Source organism: Furipterus horrens, unplaced genomic scaffold (assembly GCF_987537825.1).
Source record: "Furipterus horrens unplaced genomic scaffold, mFurHor1.1.pri manual_scaffold_1, whole genome shotgun sequence".
In the NCBI taxonomy this organism is placed as follows: Eukaryota; Metazoa; Chordata; class Mammalia; order Chiroptera; family Furipteridae; genus Furipterus; species Furipterus horrens.
In genome coordinates this window covers 18,843,954-18,865,359 of record NW_028327171.1, presented here as the reverse complement: position 1 = coordinate 18,865,359, position 21,406 = coordinate 18,843,954, and the positions used below count along the sequence as shown (strand labels likewise).

The following is a 21,406-nucleotide window of genomic DNA, read 5'->3' as shown; positions in this document are numbered from 1 at the left end:
AAAACTTATTTGAAAAAAGAAAACCTCCCTAACATGATGAAGGAAATAGACATACAAGGACAGGAACCACAGAGAATCCCAAACAAATTAGACCCAAAGAGGACCACAGCAAGACACATCATAATTTAAGTGCCAAAGGTTAAAGATAAAGAGAGAATCTTAAAAGTAGCAAGAGAAAAAGCAGAGAGTTACCTACCAAGGAATTCCCATAAGACTACCAGCTGATTTCTCAAAAAAAAATTTTGCAGACAAGAAGGGACTGGCAAGAAGTATTCGAAGTGATGTAAAGCGAGTATCTACAACCAAAATTACTCTGTCCAGCAAAACTATCATTTAAAATTCAAGGGCAGATAAAGTGCTTCCCAGAAAAGGTAAAGCTAAATGAGTTCATCATCAGCAAGTTCTTATTATATGAAATGTTAAAGGGACTTATTTAAGAAAAAGAAGAAAATCAGAACTATGAACATTAAAATGACAACAAACTCACAACTATCAACAACTGAATCTAAAAAACAAAACAAAAATAAACTAAGCAAACATCTAGAACAGGAACAGAATCATAGATATGGAAATCATTTGGAGGATTATCAGTGGGGAGTGAGAATGGGGAGAATGTAGGGAAAGGTATAGGAATTAACAAGCTTAATTGACAGGTACAAAATAGACAGGGGGATGTTAAGAATAGTATAGGAAATGGAAAAGCCAAAGAACTTATATGCACAACCCATGGACATGAACTAAGGGGGGAGGGGTTGCTGGAGGGAAGGGTGGCACCATCTGGAGAGGAGCAAAGAGGGAAATATTGGGACAACTGTAATAGCATAATTAATAAAATATACTTTTTTAAAAAAGCCAAAACCAGTGATCACTTTATACAAGTAATACATAAACATCCTCACTACTGCCAGCAAGTTAATACATTACAAAGGCAAAGCTTTTGCCTTGGCCCTGAAATGTGTTGTAATCATTTTTGTCTGGGAAAACAAACAAAGGTGGATCAGCAATAAGACACTGGCTGAGTCCCAGTTCCTAGGACTTTAGCTTACTTACTAACAATACCTCCCTTTCAGGCAAGGCCAGCTGTTTTATGAGAAGATCACAGTTCTCTGGAAAGTAACTGCTTTAGTAAGCAGGATGTAACTTTACTACTGCCCTGTGGGGAATTACAGTCCTTCTGTCAAGTTCAGATGCATCCCTCTCCTGATCCTGTGTGCAAAAGACAGGAAAGGACTTGAAAGGCAGGGAGCTCACTCCCTGAGGATCAGAATTGTCTTTTGAAAAAATGTTCCCTAGAATAAAGATATTTAATATTTTTATCACCCTCAACTTTAGAAGCAATGGACTCAAGAGCCACGTTCACTTTGCTCTGTTTTGACTGCTCATGTTTTTTTGTTTTGTTTTTTCTGTTCTACTCAACTGTGCTACTACTTTTATCCCTTGCATTTTTTACTCTGGAGCCATTTTGCTTGCTGGTTAAGATACCAGTTGCAACCTTTCAGTATTTATTTATTTATTTTTATTTTTTGGTCATTTTATACTTATTTTTTATATTTTTCATTTTATATTTATTTTCTTAGCTCTTGCCTACTTTTTCTCTCTGTTAACCTTTAACAAATCATAAGGAAATAACTTTAGCTAGTTGTAGAGAGCAAGAGTCATTATAGAAATTAGGATGGCCTTGGGAGCATTTTTAAAAATCATTTATTAGATAGCCTCCAGAATCTGGACAAAATAGTAAGATCCAGCTTGGAGTCAGCACATCTAGCTCATCTCATTCATAGTAAATCCCCTGGTGCTTTCTTTCAGCTGACACAGTGATGTCGAGAATGGTGACTCATTAAAGTGCCGAGTAGTGAGTTCTATGCCCTACTTTCACGCCGCACACTGTGGTTTCCTTAGCAGTAGGCAAATGCTGGAAACGCAGGAGGAAGACACCATGGCCCACTAAACCACTGCCATTGTCCAATCTGTCACTGAATTCTAGCTCTTCCTTCCTCTCTAGGAAATGGGGAGTACAAAAACAATATAAAACGTGCAGAAAAATATTAACATATCCAGACACTTTTGTAATAACCAGCATTTTTTTAAGTGGAAGTAAAAGGCATCAATAAAGGAATGTATTATCCTCCATTCCTGCCTCCCTGATAACTGCCTCTCTAGAAATCCTACTCTGAACCTAGTAACCAGTGAAAATGGAAAATTACTTGATCTGCTGGGCTGACTCAAGTTGTTTATTAGCTATCCTACTTTAGACATTTTTAAAAATAAATTTTAGTCTAATAATTTAGTAGCAAACCAGGAAAGCAGGTGTGGTTCATTAGCAGTTTAGGGTTAATGATACTGAACAGTCTGACTCAAAGGAGAACATAGTGGAACAAGCACACATTTATTTCATCATCATCTGCACAAGTTTGCGCTCATAAGAGAACAGATATCTAGGGCAGGTTACATTCTTTTATCGAGTAAATTCTGCTACACACTGAAAGAACCTCACAGGATCCAGAAGCTGCTAAGATACTTCACTGGTAAGATTCTATCCTCTCGGTAGCCTACTTTTAAGATTTAAGCAACTTTTCTTTCCAGGCTACCCCATAACTTCTTTGTCAGTTGAAAGATGTGTTAACATTTAAAACATCAAATTAACCCTGGCTGGTTTGGCTCAGTGGATTGAGTGGCAGCCTGCAAACCAAAAGGTGGCCAGTTCAATTCCCAGTCAGGGCACATGCCTGGGTTGTGGGCCAGGTCCCCAGTTTGAGGGCATGTGAGAGGCAACCAATCAGTATATTTCTTGCACACGGATGTTTCTCGCCCTCTCTCCCTTCCTTCCCTTCTCTCTATAAATAAATAAATAAAATCTTTTAAAAACATAAAATTAATAAAACATCAAATTACATGGCTGGAGAACTGGCCTGCCTGGCCTAAGTGCTCTGCCTTTCTCAGTCCCCATGTTCCCAACAGCATGTATTCTGTCTTTTCAACAGGCATGTTAAAAGGTATCTTGAAGGTATCTCACTTATCTTACTTGGATTTAAACACAAGAGTATTTGCAGACATTGATTTGGTTTGTAAAATACAAAGAAAGTAGCAAGAAAAATGGTCCAATTGTCCATACATGCTGGCTTGGTTTGAGGTCTTGTGTTGGAAAGAGTATATGCATAGGTTTGCAGGAGTTCTCATCCAGCTTATTGTTTTATTAGCTCACTTCTTGGATATTAAACACACACACACACACACACACACACACACCAGGAAAGTTCTCGGTACAGTGAAATTGTGTAATGTGACTAAGTTGGGACAGTTGCCAAAATAGTAATATTCTTACCTGTAAACACTGCTGGGGCTGGTGAGAAGACACCAATCCCGTCTCCTTCCAGCTCTTTCTTGCCAAAGTATACAAGGAAAGATGTAGCTCCCTGAGGGAGACAGAGAGAAGCTGTTGTTTCATTTTAAAAGAATAGGGTTTAAAGTTACGAACTAGAGTTAAGTAAGAACATAAATATTTTCCAAGGAATAGTAAAATACTAAAGGATATAAAAGGGCCATAAATCTTTCTTTATTATCATCATACAAGTTAATCATGCTTATTTTATATAAAAATAGGAGACCTAGAGAAGCACAGAAATCATTAAGATCCTCAGAGTTCTACCTTCTAACCGTGTAAACTACCTGTGTGTTCATAGACACACAGATGCATATGAGTGCTGGTGGAGACATATAGAGAAATCTTTCTTAGCCAAATAATGTCAGAAGTTACATTTTTTTTAACAAATTGTCTCTTTTGTTTAACAACAGATCATGAAAATTTCACCATGTCAATGAATAAATACAATATAATGGTTAATAGGTGCACAGTATTCTTTGATGTGATTAAACCATAAGTTATTTGGCAAATACACTATGGTTGGTTTTCTTTCTAACTTTTATAATTATAAACAATCTATAACAAACACTTTTCTACATACATTTTTGTATGTGTTTCTGATTAATTTTAGGGTAAATTCTCAGAACTGTGGTTGATAGGTAAAAGGTAATTATTTATTTACTTTAGTTTATAAGTACATAAAATTTCAAATCAACATATAGAAAAATACTGCCAATTCATATCTCACTAATGTGATTGATTGACTTTGATTATTAGTAAAGTTATATGCTTTCTTTATGTTTTTTTAAAGATTTTATTCATTTATTTTTAAAGAGAGGGGAAGGGAGGGAGAAAGAGAGAGAGAGGAACATTGGTGGATGCATTTGATTGCCTCTCATATGCCCCAAGCCCCAACTGGGGACCTGACCCACAACCCAAGCATGTGCCCTGATGGGAATTGAACTTGTGACCTTTTGGTTCAGAGGCCAGGCTGACACTCAATCCACTGAGCCACACCAGCCAGGGCTGCTTGTGTTATGTTTATTGACCATTTGTATCCTTTATTTTTTGAACTGTCTTGCTCTTTTGTTTTTTGATTTGTCTCTTCCTAACTATATTATAAGACCACTCTTACTACAGAAATTATTAGAACTTCATCTAAATATTGCAAACATTTTCTCAAGATAACCCAGATTTCAGATGTCCCTTAATTGGGGGGAAGGGTGGCATGATGTCCACATAGCTGTCTTTGTGTTTGTCCCATGCCTTAGACTACCATGATACATTAACTCAGCATGTCTTTAATGCCCCTAAAAAAATCTTCTCATGCAGAATCTTTAGTGAACATAACTGGAGTTTTCACAGGAAATATGGAGAACAAGTTTTTCAAAACACACCTTCATAGGAAAGTCCCTATTGGACATGTCTGTTCTTATTCATTATCCGCTATATCCAGGCAGGGCTGCAATAGGGAGTAGTTTGAAAATAACCCATTTCTTATCTTCAGCTTGTTTCCTCAAACCTGTCTTGATGTTCAGCCAAACAAAGGGCCCTCCACTTACCAAAAACTGCCTTCCTTAGAAACTGTGCAATGATTATTTTAACTTGTTTTGAATACGTCCTTTGGGCATGGCCAACTCCAGCAGTTTACTAAAGTATTTCTTCTGATCTTTTTTCTGTCAAATCTCTTGAGAGTATTAATACTCTTCACCTGAATTTTGCACATTTCTTGTCAACTTTATTTCTGAGTATCTTTTATTTTTCTTTTGGTTGCTATTTGCAATTGGTAGCTTTGCACCACAATATTATTGAACCAACTACTCTTTATGTATAGGAAAACTATTGATTTGGAGATTTTTTTAAAGAAAAAAAACATGATAAATACATTCTACATAGCTGTGAATGAATAAATACTTTTGTGTGTGTAGGTGAAATAAACCATCTTACTAATTTATCTCACTGTTTCTATTTTTTTTACTTCTTTGTTTTTCTTAATATATTATCATCACCTGTATATAACAAAAATTGTCTTATCCTTCTTTAAAATATTTATTCCTCTTATAACTTCCTCATGTCTAATTACATTGGTCAGTACTTCTAAACTAGGAGTCCTAGTAGCAATGATGGGGTTCTTTGTCTTTTATTACAAAAAGTTCTAAAGCTACCATTAAAAATGATGCTGGCATTAGTATATTGTGTACACACACACATACACACATATAATTTTAATGTCAAAGAAGTTTACATCTTTTCCAATTATACTGACGGTTTTGATTTCTTATTGGTATATATGTTTAAAGATATAATATTTTCTTCTCAGGAAAAACAGGAAGCTGGGGAAACACAGTGCATTTTACAGCCCACATTAATTTGTGGTTGGTCTTAACCCTAACTGGCATAGCTATCAGCAGTATTAGCTGTTTACCTAGAACCAACGTGTTCACCTCAAAAGAATGTTACATGGACAACGTGAGAAGACAGAAGGTTTTTTTCCCTGAGAGAAGCATAAGACAGAAGTTGCTGAGACAGACATCTTCCCAAGCAACCCCTCCTTTTCCTTTGGGAGGATTTGCCCCAAGTATGTAGCTAGACAGCACTTAGAAGAAGTGCCTCCTCTCCCTATCAAATCACCCATTCCTTCCCAAAGCTCTTGGACTCTCTAAGTTCTCACAGCCCCTGACCCAAACTCTTCATCATTTCAGCAGTCCCATCTAGCAAACTGGGGAGCAGGGCCCCTCCATAAATGCCACCAACTTACATCTATGTGTTTATATCCGCAACTGGATATAGGGAGACAGGACTTTCAGTCACCTTAACCAGATCTTAAGATGAATGAAAAACTATATAAAGTGCTTTTAGGTCCTTAGAGATAGACACCTGATATACATGAGTGGTTTATGGTCAAGAACAATAAATACATAGCTAAAAGTAGTTCTAGCTAGATGACCTTATGGCTCGGAGATGGGCAGGCAGGGCATTCTTCCCCATTACATTCTTAGTCATTTTATCGATGCTGTATTTATCTGGAATCCACAGACTAAAGGTCACATTCTGAGGCTGAAGCTTTCAAATGACCCTGGTTCTAACATATCTTTCTTCAGTTTAACTATCTTTCATAGCTCTTTGTACCTGGTTCTATAATTTTAAGTGATCATATTCATATTCCAAGGAACCTAGGAAAATTCATGTAAGATATTTTCCCTCCTCTCAAAATTCTTAAGAGGGCTTTTGAAACTTTCCTCCCAAAGGTAGGAAAAGCCACAACCAAAAAGGTACCAGTCCAAGGAAAAGGAACTCCTCCCACCAGATGACTATGACTATTACTGTCACAGAGCCCATTGTACTACTACTCCCTGAGGATAAAACTCATGAAGGATGAAGGTCTGTGGACTCTTATAGGAGATGCTACTTAGGTTCCTAGGGCCCACAAATAAATGGGCTAGAATTCACAGCAGGCTGAGTAAAGATGTAGGAATTGATCTAAATATCTTTAGAGGGTACAGAACAAGCAGCAAATATTTCAAAGGAAAAATAGAAAACAAATGGTAAGTTCAAGAGAGCAAGTCTGAAATTCTAAAGAGATGCCAATAAAAAAATTTCCAATAAAGTTTGGGAATCATTAATAGAAGTGAAACAATTAAATATTTGCTTTTTTGACATACTAGGCTTAGACCTGTGTTTAACAAACCAGCCTAAAATAGCACCATGGTTAGACACTAGTCTGCTTTTCATTTCACAACGTATTATGTAAACAAGGGATCAAATGTTTCTTATCCACTTGATGTGATCTTTTTATACATATACTGCTACTAAGTCACATTTGGAACAGCTGGAAATCTCATGAACCAAAATTTCACCAGTTAAGTTAGGTCAAACAGAAGAAACTCAGACAAGTTGTTGCCCAATCAGAGCTCATTATTTGTAAATCAACAGCCTATGGCCACCCCCCACCTGCCACCCCCCCAAAAAAAACTTAAAATGACACCTTGACTCAATTATCAAAAAGCTACAGACCATCTGTGTAGGTCAGATGGTTGGAGTGTCATCCTGATACACCAAGATTCTGGGTTAGATCCCCAGTCAGGACACATGAGTCAACCAATGAATGCATTAATAAGTGGACAACAAATGGATGTTTCTCTCTCTCTCCACCCCCTTTCCTTTCTCTCTCTGAAGTCAATAATTTTTTTTTTTTTTTAAGAAAGAAAACCTTCATGTAACGAGTGAAAGGATTAATTTCCATTCTTCGATTTCTCAACGCAGGCTTGTTTTTTTTTTTTAAAGCCCTATAAGAAATATTTACTAAATCTTCCCTGCTACCTCACCCTCCATTATCTACCCCATTTTCATCTAGGTACTTGTACTCACAGTTCAGACACAGAACTGTAGGGAATTCTTCCCCATACCTGAGCCTGGAACAGGGAGCCCTTCTCTTGGTTCCTATTCTGTCTCATACATACCTCTCGGACCCTCTGGTTTTCTCAACTGTCTCCCTCAGTATAGATACCATGAAAGGCATCTTAACTGTACATTTAGTATGTGAAATATAAGGGTCATTTTTCAAAATTATGAGAATAAAAAATGAACCCTTTCTAGAAAATTTTAAGAGATTTGGGACACAAATTCTTCTCTCTTCTGTACCTACTTCTGTGGTTATAACATCACATAATGATCACAAAGCTCATATCCAAAACTATTAATAAATCTAGTCATGAAAGCTCTCCTCCTTCACTGTCTATAAAGATTAGGTAGAAGAAGTAGTCCAAGTCAATAAGTATAAGAATAAGGGAATCATAAATTTGGACAGCCCCATGAAAATCATTCATCCAATGGTTTCTAACCCTGGCTGAGCTTTTAATAAAATGCCAATGCCCAGGTTTTACCTCAGGGGAATATGATTTCGTTTGTCTGGCATAGCCTAGGGGTAGTATTTTTTAAAGTTCCTCAGATGATTTTTTACTATGCACTTGTTACAGAAACAGGGGTGTTCCAAAAATCCCCAGAGTTTGTGGCTGGGGGATGAGAAGAAGGAAGCAGCTTTTAGAATGCCTCCACATGCCTGAGGCTGGTGGCTAGTGTCTTTTTTATGCAAAATGGCTTTAATGCATCCAAAGCCTCAGGTAGATGGGAGGGGTCTTGAACCAGAGGACGGTATGGAAAAAGCCTAAGTAAGGTTCTGTGAATGGTCAGAACTGTTTGCAACGCCCACTGCGTCAGAGGACACAGTCGGGGATATATAAGCAGCTGCGGACATTTTAGCTCTCTCGCTCTCTCTCTCTCTCTCGCCTTCTCCATGCGGAATAAAGAAGCTAAGTTCTCCATGTGGCTGGTAGAAGGGGTCTCCAGGCTGCTTTAAGAGGCTCTCGCTCTCATGTGCTCCCTCCATGCGGCTTGGAGAAGGGGTCTCCAGACTGCTTTAAGAGGCTCTAGCCATGCGGTTTTGAGGAGAGGAGATCCATGCGGTTTGCAGGAAGAAGGCAGTTTGCAAGGAGGCTGAGAATCCAGGCGGCTCTGCATTGAGAGCTGGCGGGCACCACAGCACAGAAAGGACCTCCCCAGTCAGAACTGAGTGATTGGCAGCCACTGGTAAAGCTGAACTGTGCCTAGGAAGTAGGGAAACGGTGTTTCTGACTTTCCTAAGACTGACCAGGTCTGGGAGGGGGAGGCAGGACTTTGTGTAAATAAACAATTCTTTTTCTTTTCACCAAACTCTGGTATTCAGAGTTATAATTCTGGCGGCGGGCAATCGGGCCCCTAACTAAACAGCCCATGGGTTTGTTTTCAATTGGACCAGACCAGGGGTTCTGTAACACACTGAGAATTGAAAACAACTGATATAATCCTGCTCCTTCATTTTTTTTTGATGAGAGGTTAGTCACTTCTGTGAGTGGGTAGGGAACAAACTGAAAATAACTAAGATTCCCCAGCACACAATGTAGTTCTCTTGTTAAATCATACTTAATTTTTTAAATTATTTCTGTAAAGTTGAGACAAATTCTGTAGAGTCCAATAAAACCGTGTGGTTCATTACAGCAGGAATGATCAGAAAATCAACAGATCTAGAAGAACCTCCTCACTTCAAGGACCACTGAGGGTGAGATTAGCTGGACTGAAGTAAAGCAACCACAAACTGTCTGTGGCAGCACTTCAAAACAGGTGTAGTGAGAAATGAGGGAAAGCAAAAAAAAAAAAATCCGATTGCCAGGAAAAGGCAGGATCTGTGCAGGAAATAACTTTGCTGAATAAACAGAACTAAGAACTGGCTAAGACAAGCTAAGACAAGATTGTACAAAAATGAGATTTATTTCTAAATCAGACAACACTGGGTTATATAACAATCCTATTTGTTCGTAATCTCCTATGTGTATACAAATCTTATGCTGGTAATAAGCATGTATTTACAGTTCTCTGTATGCTTTATCCGTAGGAAAGAGAACTAAAAGAGGACTCTCCCTTTAAAAAGTTAAGTTGGGAATGACAATGAGGAAGGTCATTGGAAAAGGTCAATTAATATTTATTGGCTGAAAAGCACAGGACAAAGGCAGAATTTGTTGTTTTGTTTTTCCACAACAGCTCCAATTTCATTCTTCTCCCTCCAAGTCAATTCTATTTCCAGGTGGTCTTTAAGATTCAAAACTCAAAGAAATAGTCCTAGACAAGATAAAAACTGCCTGCCTTATTATTTGACTTTCATTTCATATAGCAAACATTTTATACTATTTCTCAACTTTTTGAAAATATATAGATTAATCTTTCAATATATAGTCACCCTATCCCTGTTTGTGAGTTTGATCATACAAGTAATAAGATTTTCTGACTCATAGAAATTTTTTGAATATTTATCTTAATTTCCAGCTTTTATACACACACATACACATAAAATTCCATTCTTCCTTTCAAGTTGAATTTTGTGCCTAGGGATACATGATAAAAGGCCCAAAGTAGTGCTGCTATCGGGAAACTTCAAAAATGTGGCTGTAGTCCAAGGCGGAAAACAAGGGCAGAAATGCCATAGGGTTCTTATCACATTCTCTAAATGAGTGTGAATATTTGTTCAGGAATCACAAATATAGAAAAATAAAATAATAAATAGTATAAAGTAAGGACTGTTAGCAAACAGATTACGCTCATCACAGATAAATTCTGACCTTCATTTTTACCATATTAAAGTAATTTCTCATCATTTCAAAGACTGATGGGTCAGTTTAGGTTGTGAAGACTCTTACCGTATCTATCTCCTTCCAGTTCCTCTTTCAGGAGACAAACGTGAGTGGTCTGGGAAAAAAAGAGGAAGTAAATCTTCAACCCATCTCGATTGTTTCCTTTTAATCACTTCGGTAGATATTGTGGCAATATGGATGAAGAACAAACAACTCATGAGACTTAGAACTTATCGGTAGATATTATTCATCTAAGTTGTAATCATGGAAAATTGTGAGTTGGCTGAAATAATCAAATCTCTGTATTTCATGTTATTGAACCAGGGGTTTCACAAACTCAGATCTCAAAGTTACCATTCCACCTTAGATCCAACTTAAATGTCAGCCACAGAGAAATACCCAGCCCGAATATGACTTCCTATAATATTAATGGTAAGGCAGTTAGAAGAAAAAATATATAAAAGACTTTCTATCTCACTACTATCCACACTGTTTTCCATCAGTTTGTTTTTAAAAATAAAAGTGGTTCCAACTTTAAAGTAAATTGAATTCAAGGTTAGAGAAACTCAATCCCAACATCCATGCTACCTTTGCGCCATTATCCACAATTCTTCCATATTTCCCTCACAGAACCCAGCCACATATCTTGGATGTTTTTACACATATCCCCCACGAATCTCTCTCATCCTCCCCACAGGTACAGTGATATTTATTAATGAGGTGTAAATTTTCTTTGGTTTCCCCTTCTAGGCACTTGGCACTCATAGGACCCTTAGTAATTACCAAACTTCTCTCAGCCAACTTTATATCTTTAAAATAAGTGCATCTATCTCTGCCTTGTATAATTATTGTCCAAATTAGTGATAAAGTAGATAAAGAGCCCTGACATGTTTGATGCATTCAACATCAACTGTTAGTTATTATTTTTACTATTTTCCTCTATGTTCACCGGATTCAGTCTCTTGCAGGAAGAAGTTCAAAGAAGAGACATTATGAAGAATTAAGTAATAAACAGAAGGTTGATAAAAGTAGTCCAAAAATAGGTGTTCATTCCAGAACTTACTTCCTAATAAAGCAGTGTCCTCAAGCCATCTTCTCTGAACCTTGATTGAACTGCACTTATAATTTGCAAAGAGGTGGCCTACATGACTCCATTTAAGCTATTAAATATGCCATTTGAGAAAATTTATTACCCTAGAGAGAGCTCTTACTAAAGATGAACATGGCAAACAAGGCCCCAAACGTTAGAGGTAGTAAGAATGAGTCTTCCTGTGGGAAAGGAGGTAGTCTCTCCTGACTGAAGTGGAAACCCCAATGTGGAAGAAAAATTAGAGCCTTTTGTGATCATGGTCAATTTGTAACAAAGTCTCAAAGTCCATTACTCCAAATCTTCATTTACTTTCAAAAAACACTTGGGAGCTCCTGAAGGCTTTTGAGAAGGGCAGTAGTAACAATCAAAATGCTGCTAGAAAATGAGCCTTATTTCTCGGAAGAGAATGGATGATGAAGACAGTAGATGATAAAATTTGCTCACTTGATGTAATGCTGAAGTTGTTCCCTGGTAGCTTAATATATTTCAGAGTGTTGTAGAAAGAATATCTTCTAATAGGAGAAGAAACCCAATGGTTTCATAGGTAAGTCAACTAAAGAAATAGAGAAGAGTCTGAAGAGACATGATACCAGCTGAGGACTCTGCAATCATCTGTTCACACAAACACAGCACCTCCTGAATGCATGATATCTTAGAGGCAAATATTTAGAGTTCACGTTATTTTAAGCATTTTAGACCCTTTTATGGGATTTGGGAGGGTGTCACTGATTTTTCAAGCAATATTTGGCAAACCACATAATTTTTTTTATTCTAAATTCTCTGGGGGTATTTCAAAACTTGGTTTAGAAAACCCCGAGCACACACAATCTATCTCTAGCCTTTAGGATTCTTGCTCTACTTTAGAATGGTCTTTCTTCATTCGTTCTGATTCATGGTACAATTCAATGTTGTCTCTCTAGAAGACCCTTGGGGGAATTGGGGGTTTTTGGAAAATTTAGTGTTTCAGATAGCTGTGTGAATACCTCTTTAAGAAAAACCAGTTTTAGAAAGATTTGTATCTATTCTCTATAAATATCTAAATTGCACTAAATTCTTCCCTGCCCTCTTCAGCCAAGTGTGCTGAATATGATTTAAGGCTTTTATTAGTGACTTGGCAGCAGGAGAGACATCTCTTACCTGTCATGGTGAGCTGTAATTCAATGGTGTGTGACCCAACTTCCAAAGAAGTGAACGCAATGAAAGCCTACAGACTTGTACATAGTTCAGGAAAAAATCCGGAGTAAGAGACTGTTTGCTTTCTAAATAGTTATTTTACCCCTGAACTCTGATACACCACACGGTATGCCCCGCTGTCAAACAGAGAAGAGCATTCTAGCAGAGGAGGGCAGCTAGAGGGGTAGAACGGTCGTAAAATAAGATCCAGTCTGGGAAATGACTGAAAGAATTAGAGGCTTCACGTGCAAAAAGAAAACTTAAAGAAGATAATATTTAGATACGCATCTGTAAATACCTAGAGCAGAGACGCATGACCAGCAGGTTAAATTATATAGGGAAGCAGATTTGGGTTCAATATAAAAGGAACTCATCTTTGTAATTTACTTTGGTTCACAATTTAGGTACAAGACCCTACTTGGTGTCGCAGGTAATAGAAAGGTGAGCAAACCAAAGGACAGGCATCCCCAAAGAGGCCTTAACCTAGTGCAGCTGGAGTACACGAAGGGGAGGAAAAGTAGGGAAGCCGGGGTGCTTGGTGGTGACAAATGTAGCTCAGCCCCAGAGACTGGAAAACCACTGGGAGTGTGGTGGCACGCAGGACCCACTCCACACACCGGTTTTCCTGCGGGGAACCAGGCCTGCATTTCTGTAAGAGCTAAAAAGCTAGCTTTCTGCTAAAGGACCCCCTCATCCTGGGCTGAGAACAACAGATGTTCAGCGTGTAACCTTGCAGCAGTTTCTGAGGGCTTATTCTGAGCTGATTTTCAAGAACAGGTTGTGGCTAGACAAGCTATCCTTATCATCCATGCACGTGTGACATTCTTTTCTCTGTTATATAAAAGTAATAATCATATAAGGCAATGATTGGCACAATAATTCATAACTTTCTTGGATATAATCCACCTAAAGAGTTAATAAAAGCCTGTTGAGACAGGGCAAACTACGCTTTCTCCTTTAGACAGTGGCCAATTTTGTCCCCTCTTCTCCACAGGATTCTTGCAGTCCGTGTGCATTTATTCATTTCATCCACCACGCCGTGGACCCTGCTGGTCGGAGGTCCGCGACAGAAAAGAGAGTTGGAATAGTAGATAGAACTAGACAGGAGAGGACCTGGAAAGTCAAGGATATTGGGTTGTTTTAAAAGGCAATTGGGACTGACAAAGCATTCTTTTTTTTACTTTTTTAAGTCAGATTTTAATTAGAAAAACAATAATAAAACTAAAACAGGTTTGTTATAAAAATTCAAAGATATCAAAATACATTCTATACAAAGTGAAAGTTTACCACCAACCTCAGTTCCCAGAGGTATCCGAGAGCAGCTTGGTTTTATCTTTACTCAACATTTTTGTGGCTTAGGTTCCTATCTGTAATAGATAATGATGTGCATTCATTGTAGAGGTGTTATGAGGATTACATAAATGATTGCCAACTACAAGGACGCAAGAACTTTGTCTGATTCAGGGTTTCTCAGCCCTGCACTATTGACCTTTTAGGCTGAATGATTCTTTGTTTTGGGAGCTGTGCAAGCCTTCGTAGGAAGTGTAGCAGTATCCCTGGCACCTACCCACTAGACACCAGTAGCAACCCCCCTAAACACACATTCCAGTGACAACAAAAATGTTGCCATGAGCGGCCAAATGTCCCCTGGGGAGCAAAATTGCCCCTGTTTGAGAACCACTGATCTCATTCACTGTTGAATGCCAATGACTAACACAGCTTGTAATAAATATTTGTTGAATTGAATGAAATGAATTAATACATGTAAAGCTCTTTATTAATTGTTTACAATTTTTTAAAATTTATTTATTTCTAGAGAGAGGAAAGGAGGGAGAAAGGGAGGGAGAGAAACCTTGTTGTGTGAGAGGTACATCAATTTGTTGACTACCACACACCCCCAACTGGCAACCTGGCCCGCAACTCAGGCATGTGCCCTGACCGGGAATCGAACCAGTGACCTTTTGGTTCACAGGCCAGTACTCAATCCACTAAGCCACACCACCCAGGGCTGTAAAACTCTTTAAACAGTACATGCACATAAGAAACCCTCAGTGTTAGCAGAGAAAGATGTCTTTAATACTATTTTCCTCCAAGACTATACCGTATATAACTACTTCCACATAAAGGGGATTATATATATTTTGTGCACTTCATTGCAATTTCAGTTGTTCAAGTAAGAATATATCTTGAACATCTTTTTACATCATCACACATAGATGTAGCACTATCTCAATCATTTTTTATAGAGTTATAGTATTCTACTGTGTGGATTATAGCCTATCATTCCAATCCATTTATTTAATTCACTATTGATGAATATTTAGGTTAATTCCAACTCATTGCTATTACAAATAATGTTACAAAGAAAATTTTCCATAAAAAGTTTTTAACAAAGCAATGACACAACCAGTGTTATGTAATGTGTTATATTATAATTTTAATAGAGATTTTGTATTCAAGATTATCCAGAGAAATAAAACCAATAAAAAATGATATAGCTAGATAGATAGACAGATATTTTAAGTAATTGGTTTACATGGTTCTGAGACAGGCAAGTCCAAAATCTGCAGGCAGGGCTAACATGCTAGAGACTCAGAGAGAGATGAGGCTGGCTGCAGTTCAAGTCTGGAAGCTACCTGCTTTAGAATTCTCTCTTGTTTAGGGTAGGTCAGGGGTATTTTCTTATTCAGGCCTTCAACTGATTAGACAAGGCCCATCCATGTTACAGAGCACAATCTGCTTTACTCAAAGTTCACTGATTTGAATGTTGATTCATTCTAAAACACCCTGACAGAAACATCCAGACTAATGTTTGACCACATATCTGAGAACCATCACCCTGCCAAGTTGACTCATAAAACTAATCATGTACAACAGATTCCCTGCAGACTAGATAGAGGCACATCACTGGCAGCACACAAGCAGAGGCTGCCTGACTGCCTTAGAGGAAAACCATAGAGGTGCTGACTGGGAGGCTGGATTGGATGACCTCTACATTCATTTGAGATCAGAGTCTCTTGGGAAGAGTGATGCATGCCTCTCTCTTTCCCCCTAATCATAGCTGTAGACTAGTGTATTCTTGTGGTTTACATAGCTACTATTTAGAAGTCGTCTGTCTTCTTGAGGCTGTCAGGCAGTCAACGGCCACTTCTTGACATTATTGCTGTGTCTGCCTCGAGCAGCTAATAATAAATGTGAAAACCCTTTTTATAACTGTAATGCCAAGAAAATGTGTAGCTCTGATCTCCTGCGGACTAGATAAACCAGATAACCCAGATTATTATAATCATGTCTAAAACTGAAATAAACAAATAATGAGTGACAAGCCAGAGTAGTTTTGTCATGGCTGAAAAGTACTGAATGACTTAATTCAGGAGTTTTGTAACCATCACTTACATGCATAGACGCTTGGGGTTTATTCTCCGTTTCCATCTGGGTTCTAGGGATGCCAAATGGCTGCATGTGGCTCTGGTGTGGTATTGTCTTAGTTGCTTGTCATTTCTGCCTAAATGATCTGTGGAACAAGGAGCCAAATATATAAATAAATACCATAAATAAGCAGAGAAATAATAATAACTCTCCAGTCTCTATTCTCTACTCGTAAATTGAAAAATTAATACAGTCTTTCTGCCTTGTTGCTTAGCAATAAGTTCCTTTACTTTTAAAATTAGATTCATGTTCATGAAATAAGGTTACAAATGCAAGCAAGGAAAGAAAGCTACTATTTAAAAATGTACCATTATTTATTTTTAGCTACCACTTTTAGAACGTAGGTATTAAATCCATAATGATTAGGAGCTAAGCATATTCCATAATCTGCCATCATTCTCGCACTTCAAGAGGTCCATAATTAACCTTCCTATTAATTCTACATCTTTTAGATCTTCCTAAATCCACACCTACTCCAAATTAAAGCCTAGTTTTGCATCTGCATTCTCTTTCTTCTCATCTGAAAAGCCTACGAGCATTTCTGTCTCATACCCATTTCTGCCTCACTCGAGAATCTGGCTCAAAGCCTGGACCTCCTCAAATCCAACTGCTGGCAAGCAAATCCTCCATCAAACAGTTCTCTCACATGTCTGTGTATTAAAAATAGCTAATATGACTCCTCAACACTCTCACTCACTAAAACTGTTACCAGCGAGATCATGAGACCTCGGTGCTTGTCTTCTTGAAGGAAAGATTTCAGTCCAGAGGCAACGTGCAGTAAAGCAAGCAAGAATTCACTGGCCACAGCAAAAGCAGACTCAGTTGGGACATTTATTAAAGCTGCAGACAGTGAAACAGGGAAGGGCTTAGCATAGAAGGAGGAACAAGAAAGGGACTCGGTGGGGAAATGAGCCTAGCCTGGGCTGCTTTGGCTCACTAAGAAGTCACAGCATAGGGGTCCCCGAGGCCAGGTTCGGGGGGTTAACCAGGGGTGAGCTGCCACTGTCCACTACTCCCCTGGTTGCAAGTTTCATGGAGTCCCTTAGAGTCGAGGAGACGTGTGCCTGAGGGGGGAGAAGAAAGCACAGGAGTGCTGGAGTGCTGGGGAGTGGGGGGGATGCTTTGGGTCCTTTGTCCTGAAGGTTTTATCCCCTCTCTTGCCAACAGGAATCTCAGGGGCGGTCACAGGGGAGAGTATTAATAGAATACTCATCAGCTCTTCAGATGTGTTCTTTCAGGGTCATGGTCTCTCCTCATCGGTCAGCACCAGGGCAGGGTCATTAGTTAGTGTGTTACAGAGCAGGGGTCCCCAAGGAGATGAGAGGGGCTCTGACCATAGAATGGTGACGAAGAGCTTACAAGGCCTGCGTCACAGGGCACAGTCAGGGATTTAAAAATAAGGCGGCAGCCATTTGCAGGGAGAGAGCCATGCGGCTTTGAAAGGGAAAGAACTCCATGCGGTTTACAAGGAGGCTGGGACCTCCTTGTGATTCTGAATTAAGAACTGGAGAACACCACATCACAGGCAACCCCCCCGCCCCCCAATCAGTCACGAATAATTAGAAGCTGCCAGTAATGCTGACCTGTGTCTGGGAAGTAAGGGAAACGGTATCTCTGACTTTTCTGTTCTAAAACTAGCCTGGTTTGGCAGGGGGAGGCAGAACTATGTGTTTGTGGATGTTCTAAAGAAAGTAAGACTTAACGGCAGAAATCCACCATTAATCTAAATCTGTATAACCTTTAAATAAACAATTCCTTTTCTTTTCACCAAACTCTGGTATTAAGAGTTATGCTTTTTGGTGATGGGCAGTCGGGCCCCTCATAACTGAATAGCCTGTGGGTTCTGTTTCAAGTGCAGCTGGTCCCGGCAACACCCATTTGGTTTTACTGCTTTTCCAGGCCTGGAGCTGAAATACAACTGAGGCCTAGGTGTTATCTCTACAGAGAAAATGTTAGCAGTCTCCACCTCAAGACCAGTGATATGCTAGGGGAGGAAAGGTCCCTCTGGGGCAAGGTCCTTTCTTTCCCAGTTGTGCCCATTGCTAGGCACCAAGGGCTTTCCTCTCTGTGTGACCTTCTGTACCTCGCCTGTCGTCCTTGCTCTGCTCATGTCTGTGTAAGTGTCTATTACAAAACTAAAGGCCAGCTCTCGTGCCCCAAGGATGGGAAAGTGGATGGGGGGCAGCATAGGAAAAATGAGAGCATTGATATTCAGGAATAGGTCCCTATGTGGATTGCGGAGGGGAGGGGCTGTATAAGGGGGCTAAATGATAATGGAAAAAATACAATTAAAAAACTTTTTTAAAGAAATAAGTCCCTACATTTCATATTGATCTCCCTGGTCTTTCCATCAGGAAACATCTGCAAGTGATTTTATGTGGAATTATTCTTTTTTTAACTGATCTTACTGGGGAGCACATTTTCTTAAGTGTCCGGTATGGCTCATGTGGCACCGTCACATTTATTTATGGGTCACTCTGTTTAGACTATTATGATAATAATGACCCTAATTTCAAAAGTGGCTTCAGTCAAACTGTCTTCTGCCTTAGCGTTTTGTGATGAACCTTTTAATTCCTTCATTCAAGAATCATTATGGAGTACTTTCTATGGTGCATAGGGCTGCCATGTGCCCCTACTCCATTGTTTTCTCTGGAGTGAGCTGGAGCGGGGAGAAGTATATCCCAGAAGTTGTATATTTACCAAAGGAGGTTTTTAAAAATTTTTTAAATGTAGTCAACTACCCTGGTAACCAATGTAAGCACAAAAGAAGCACAGATTCAAAACCAGTTATGAACTAGGCAATAAAACTGTGGGTTTTCATATACAGTTTCTGTCTTCTAAAATGTTGATAACTCTTATCATCCAATGGAGTAAAGTCCAGCCCTACACCCAACACAGCTGACAACATGACCTTCATAAACAACAAAAGGTCAAGTTTGATTATCATGACCATTCTGTCTTCTTCTTTTTTTTTAATCAAGCAATGACAACAGAAAAATTGCCTGTCTTTTATATAACCAAGCCAGGAAGGTCATAAAGTCTAATTGTGAGAGGTTTATTTATTACTCTTTGTAAAAATGTTCTTTCAGTCAGAAAACTTTTTTCCTAGTAGTAACTGACCTTTGTCATAATTCTTTTTCACCCCGTCAAATATTTCTAAGACTTGACATAACTACTTAATGTTGTTGGATCAAAAACACCTTGTGATTCCGACAGAAATAATTCTTCAAGCAAAGAAATTTATACGACGGTGACTTCTACCATCCATTAAGCAGCTTTTTATGTTTGGCTGACTTGTGATGTGTATTAATGTCAGCCTGTAAGAGGAAACGGCATTCAGCATTTTCACTAGTTTATAAAAGAAATCCCTATTTCAAATAACCTTTATTCAATTACTAGTCTGTGCCGAATGCTGAGAGAAGGTGATACAAAAATGAACAAGACATTCTCTGTGTTCTCTGTACACTACAATCTGGTGCCTGAAACCCACTGTCTTCTCAAAAGGCAAACTAACAAGGGCTACCGCCCAGGATTAAATGGAGAACTTTGAGGATATGAAAAGATTTACCCCAACTGGGGGATTTGCAAGTGTGTGTAGTGACCACGTGGGGATGTCCAAGGAATGGGAAAACAAGGAGATTAAGGCAAGACTTTAAATCCTTAAGAATGGAAGCCTGGTTGAGGAATTCCAACTTACTCTATGTAAATTCTGAGACATAGAAGTAAATATGCTCAGAGTTGTTTCCTTAGCATAGTATTATGCATTCCTCCTGTTTCATACAATCTGAAACGTATTATTTCAGTTATAGAAAATTTTGCCCTAACCTACCTTCCTGCTGATCCTATTGCCCCTTGCAAACAGACTTTGGCTCTGACTTCCCAGCAGGTCTTGAACTCCATCACCTCTGATGTTTCCCTCAAACTCTACCATGTGCCTGGAATTCTTCCCCACTCTTCTCTGGCTATCAATTTATACACTCCGTATTTATTTAAATTATATGTGTGTATATATTAATTACTTTTTTTTTAAACTGAGGACCTAATATATATTAAGCCATGTGTCACACACTAAGTTATGCCAAATCAGGCCACTACTGATCGGGGCGTTTATAGCCTATCCAAATCCTATCTATCCCTTAAGAGAACTTCCCCAGACCAGCCTGGCTCATGAAATTCTATGATATACCAAATATAGAAATGATCTAAAAAGTCTCCTTTTTTAAAAATGTCATTTTTTAATTATATGTTATTGATTATGCTATTACAGTTGTCCCAATTTTTCTCCCTTTGCCCCCCTAAACACCCCAGCAACTCCCCCACTCCCTCAGGCATTCCCACACTGTTGTTCATGTCCATGGGTCATGCGTATAAGATTTTTGGCTACTCCATTGCCTATACAGTACGTTATATCCCCATAGCTATTCTGTAACTACCTATTTATACTTCTTAATCCCCTCACCCCTTCACCTGTTCCCCCCATACCCACTCCCGTCTGACAACCATCAAAACGCTCTCTGTATCTATCATTTATCATTCTGTCTCTGTTATTCTTTTTTTTTTTTTTCAGATTTAATGTGTTTTATTGATTAAAATATTACATTTGTGCCAATTTCCCTTCCCTCTGCTCCCCTCCACCCAGTGGCCCCCCTCCCTCCAGTTGTCCCCCCCTTTTAGATTATGTCCATTAGTTGTGCATACAGTTCCTCCCAACCTCTCTCCGTCTATTCCATTCCCTCCTACCTTGATCCCCAATTCCTATATCATCTCCCTCCCTTTCCCCATTCCCCCTCCCTGTTGACCTCCCCCCAATATGCTTCCCGTACCCACAGTTCCTTTTCCACTCTCGTTGCCTATTTAGTTTGCCTTTGTTTCATCTCCCTAGCTTGTTTTTTTAAACCAGTCCCTTTAACATCTCATATAACAGTGGTTTGGATCTAATGAACTCTTTCAGTTTTATTTTGTCCTGGAAACACTTTCTCTGTCCTTCTATTCTGAATGACAATTTCGCTGGATAGAGTATTCGTGGTTGTAGGTTTTGGATTTTCATTACTTTGAATATTTCTTGCCAGTCCCTTCTTGTCTGTAGGGTCTCCCTTGAGAAGTCAGCTGATAGTCTAATTGGGACCCCTTTGTACATAATTCTTTTCTTCTCTCTTGCTGCTTTTAAGATTCTCTCTTTATCTTTAATTTTTG

General features: G+C 38.9%; 1 long non-coding RNA gene across 3 annotated transcripts in view; it reads right to left on the bottom strand.

Annotated features, from left to right (window-relative positions):
• LOC150020729 (uncharacterized) overlaps positions 1-21,406 on the bottom strand; it is a 107,442-nt gene that overhangs the window by 68,822 nt on the left and 17,214 nt on the right. For all 3 annotated transcript variants that reach the window (XR_016510441.1, XR_016510439.1, XR_016510438.1), the window contains exons 2-3: positions 16,181-16,298; positions 3,323-3,413 (exon numbers count right to left, since the gene is read on the bottom strand). This is a non-coding gene — a long non-coding RNA (uncharacterized LOC150020729). The remainder of the gene's footprint in view (positions 1-3,322; positions 3,414-16,180; positions 16,299-21,406) is intronic.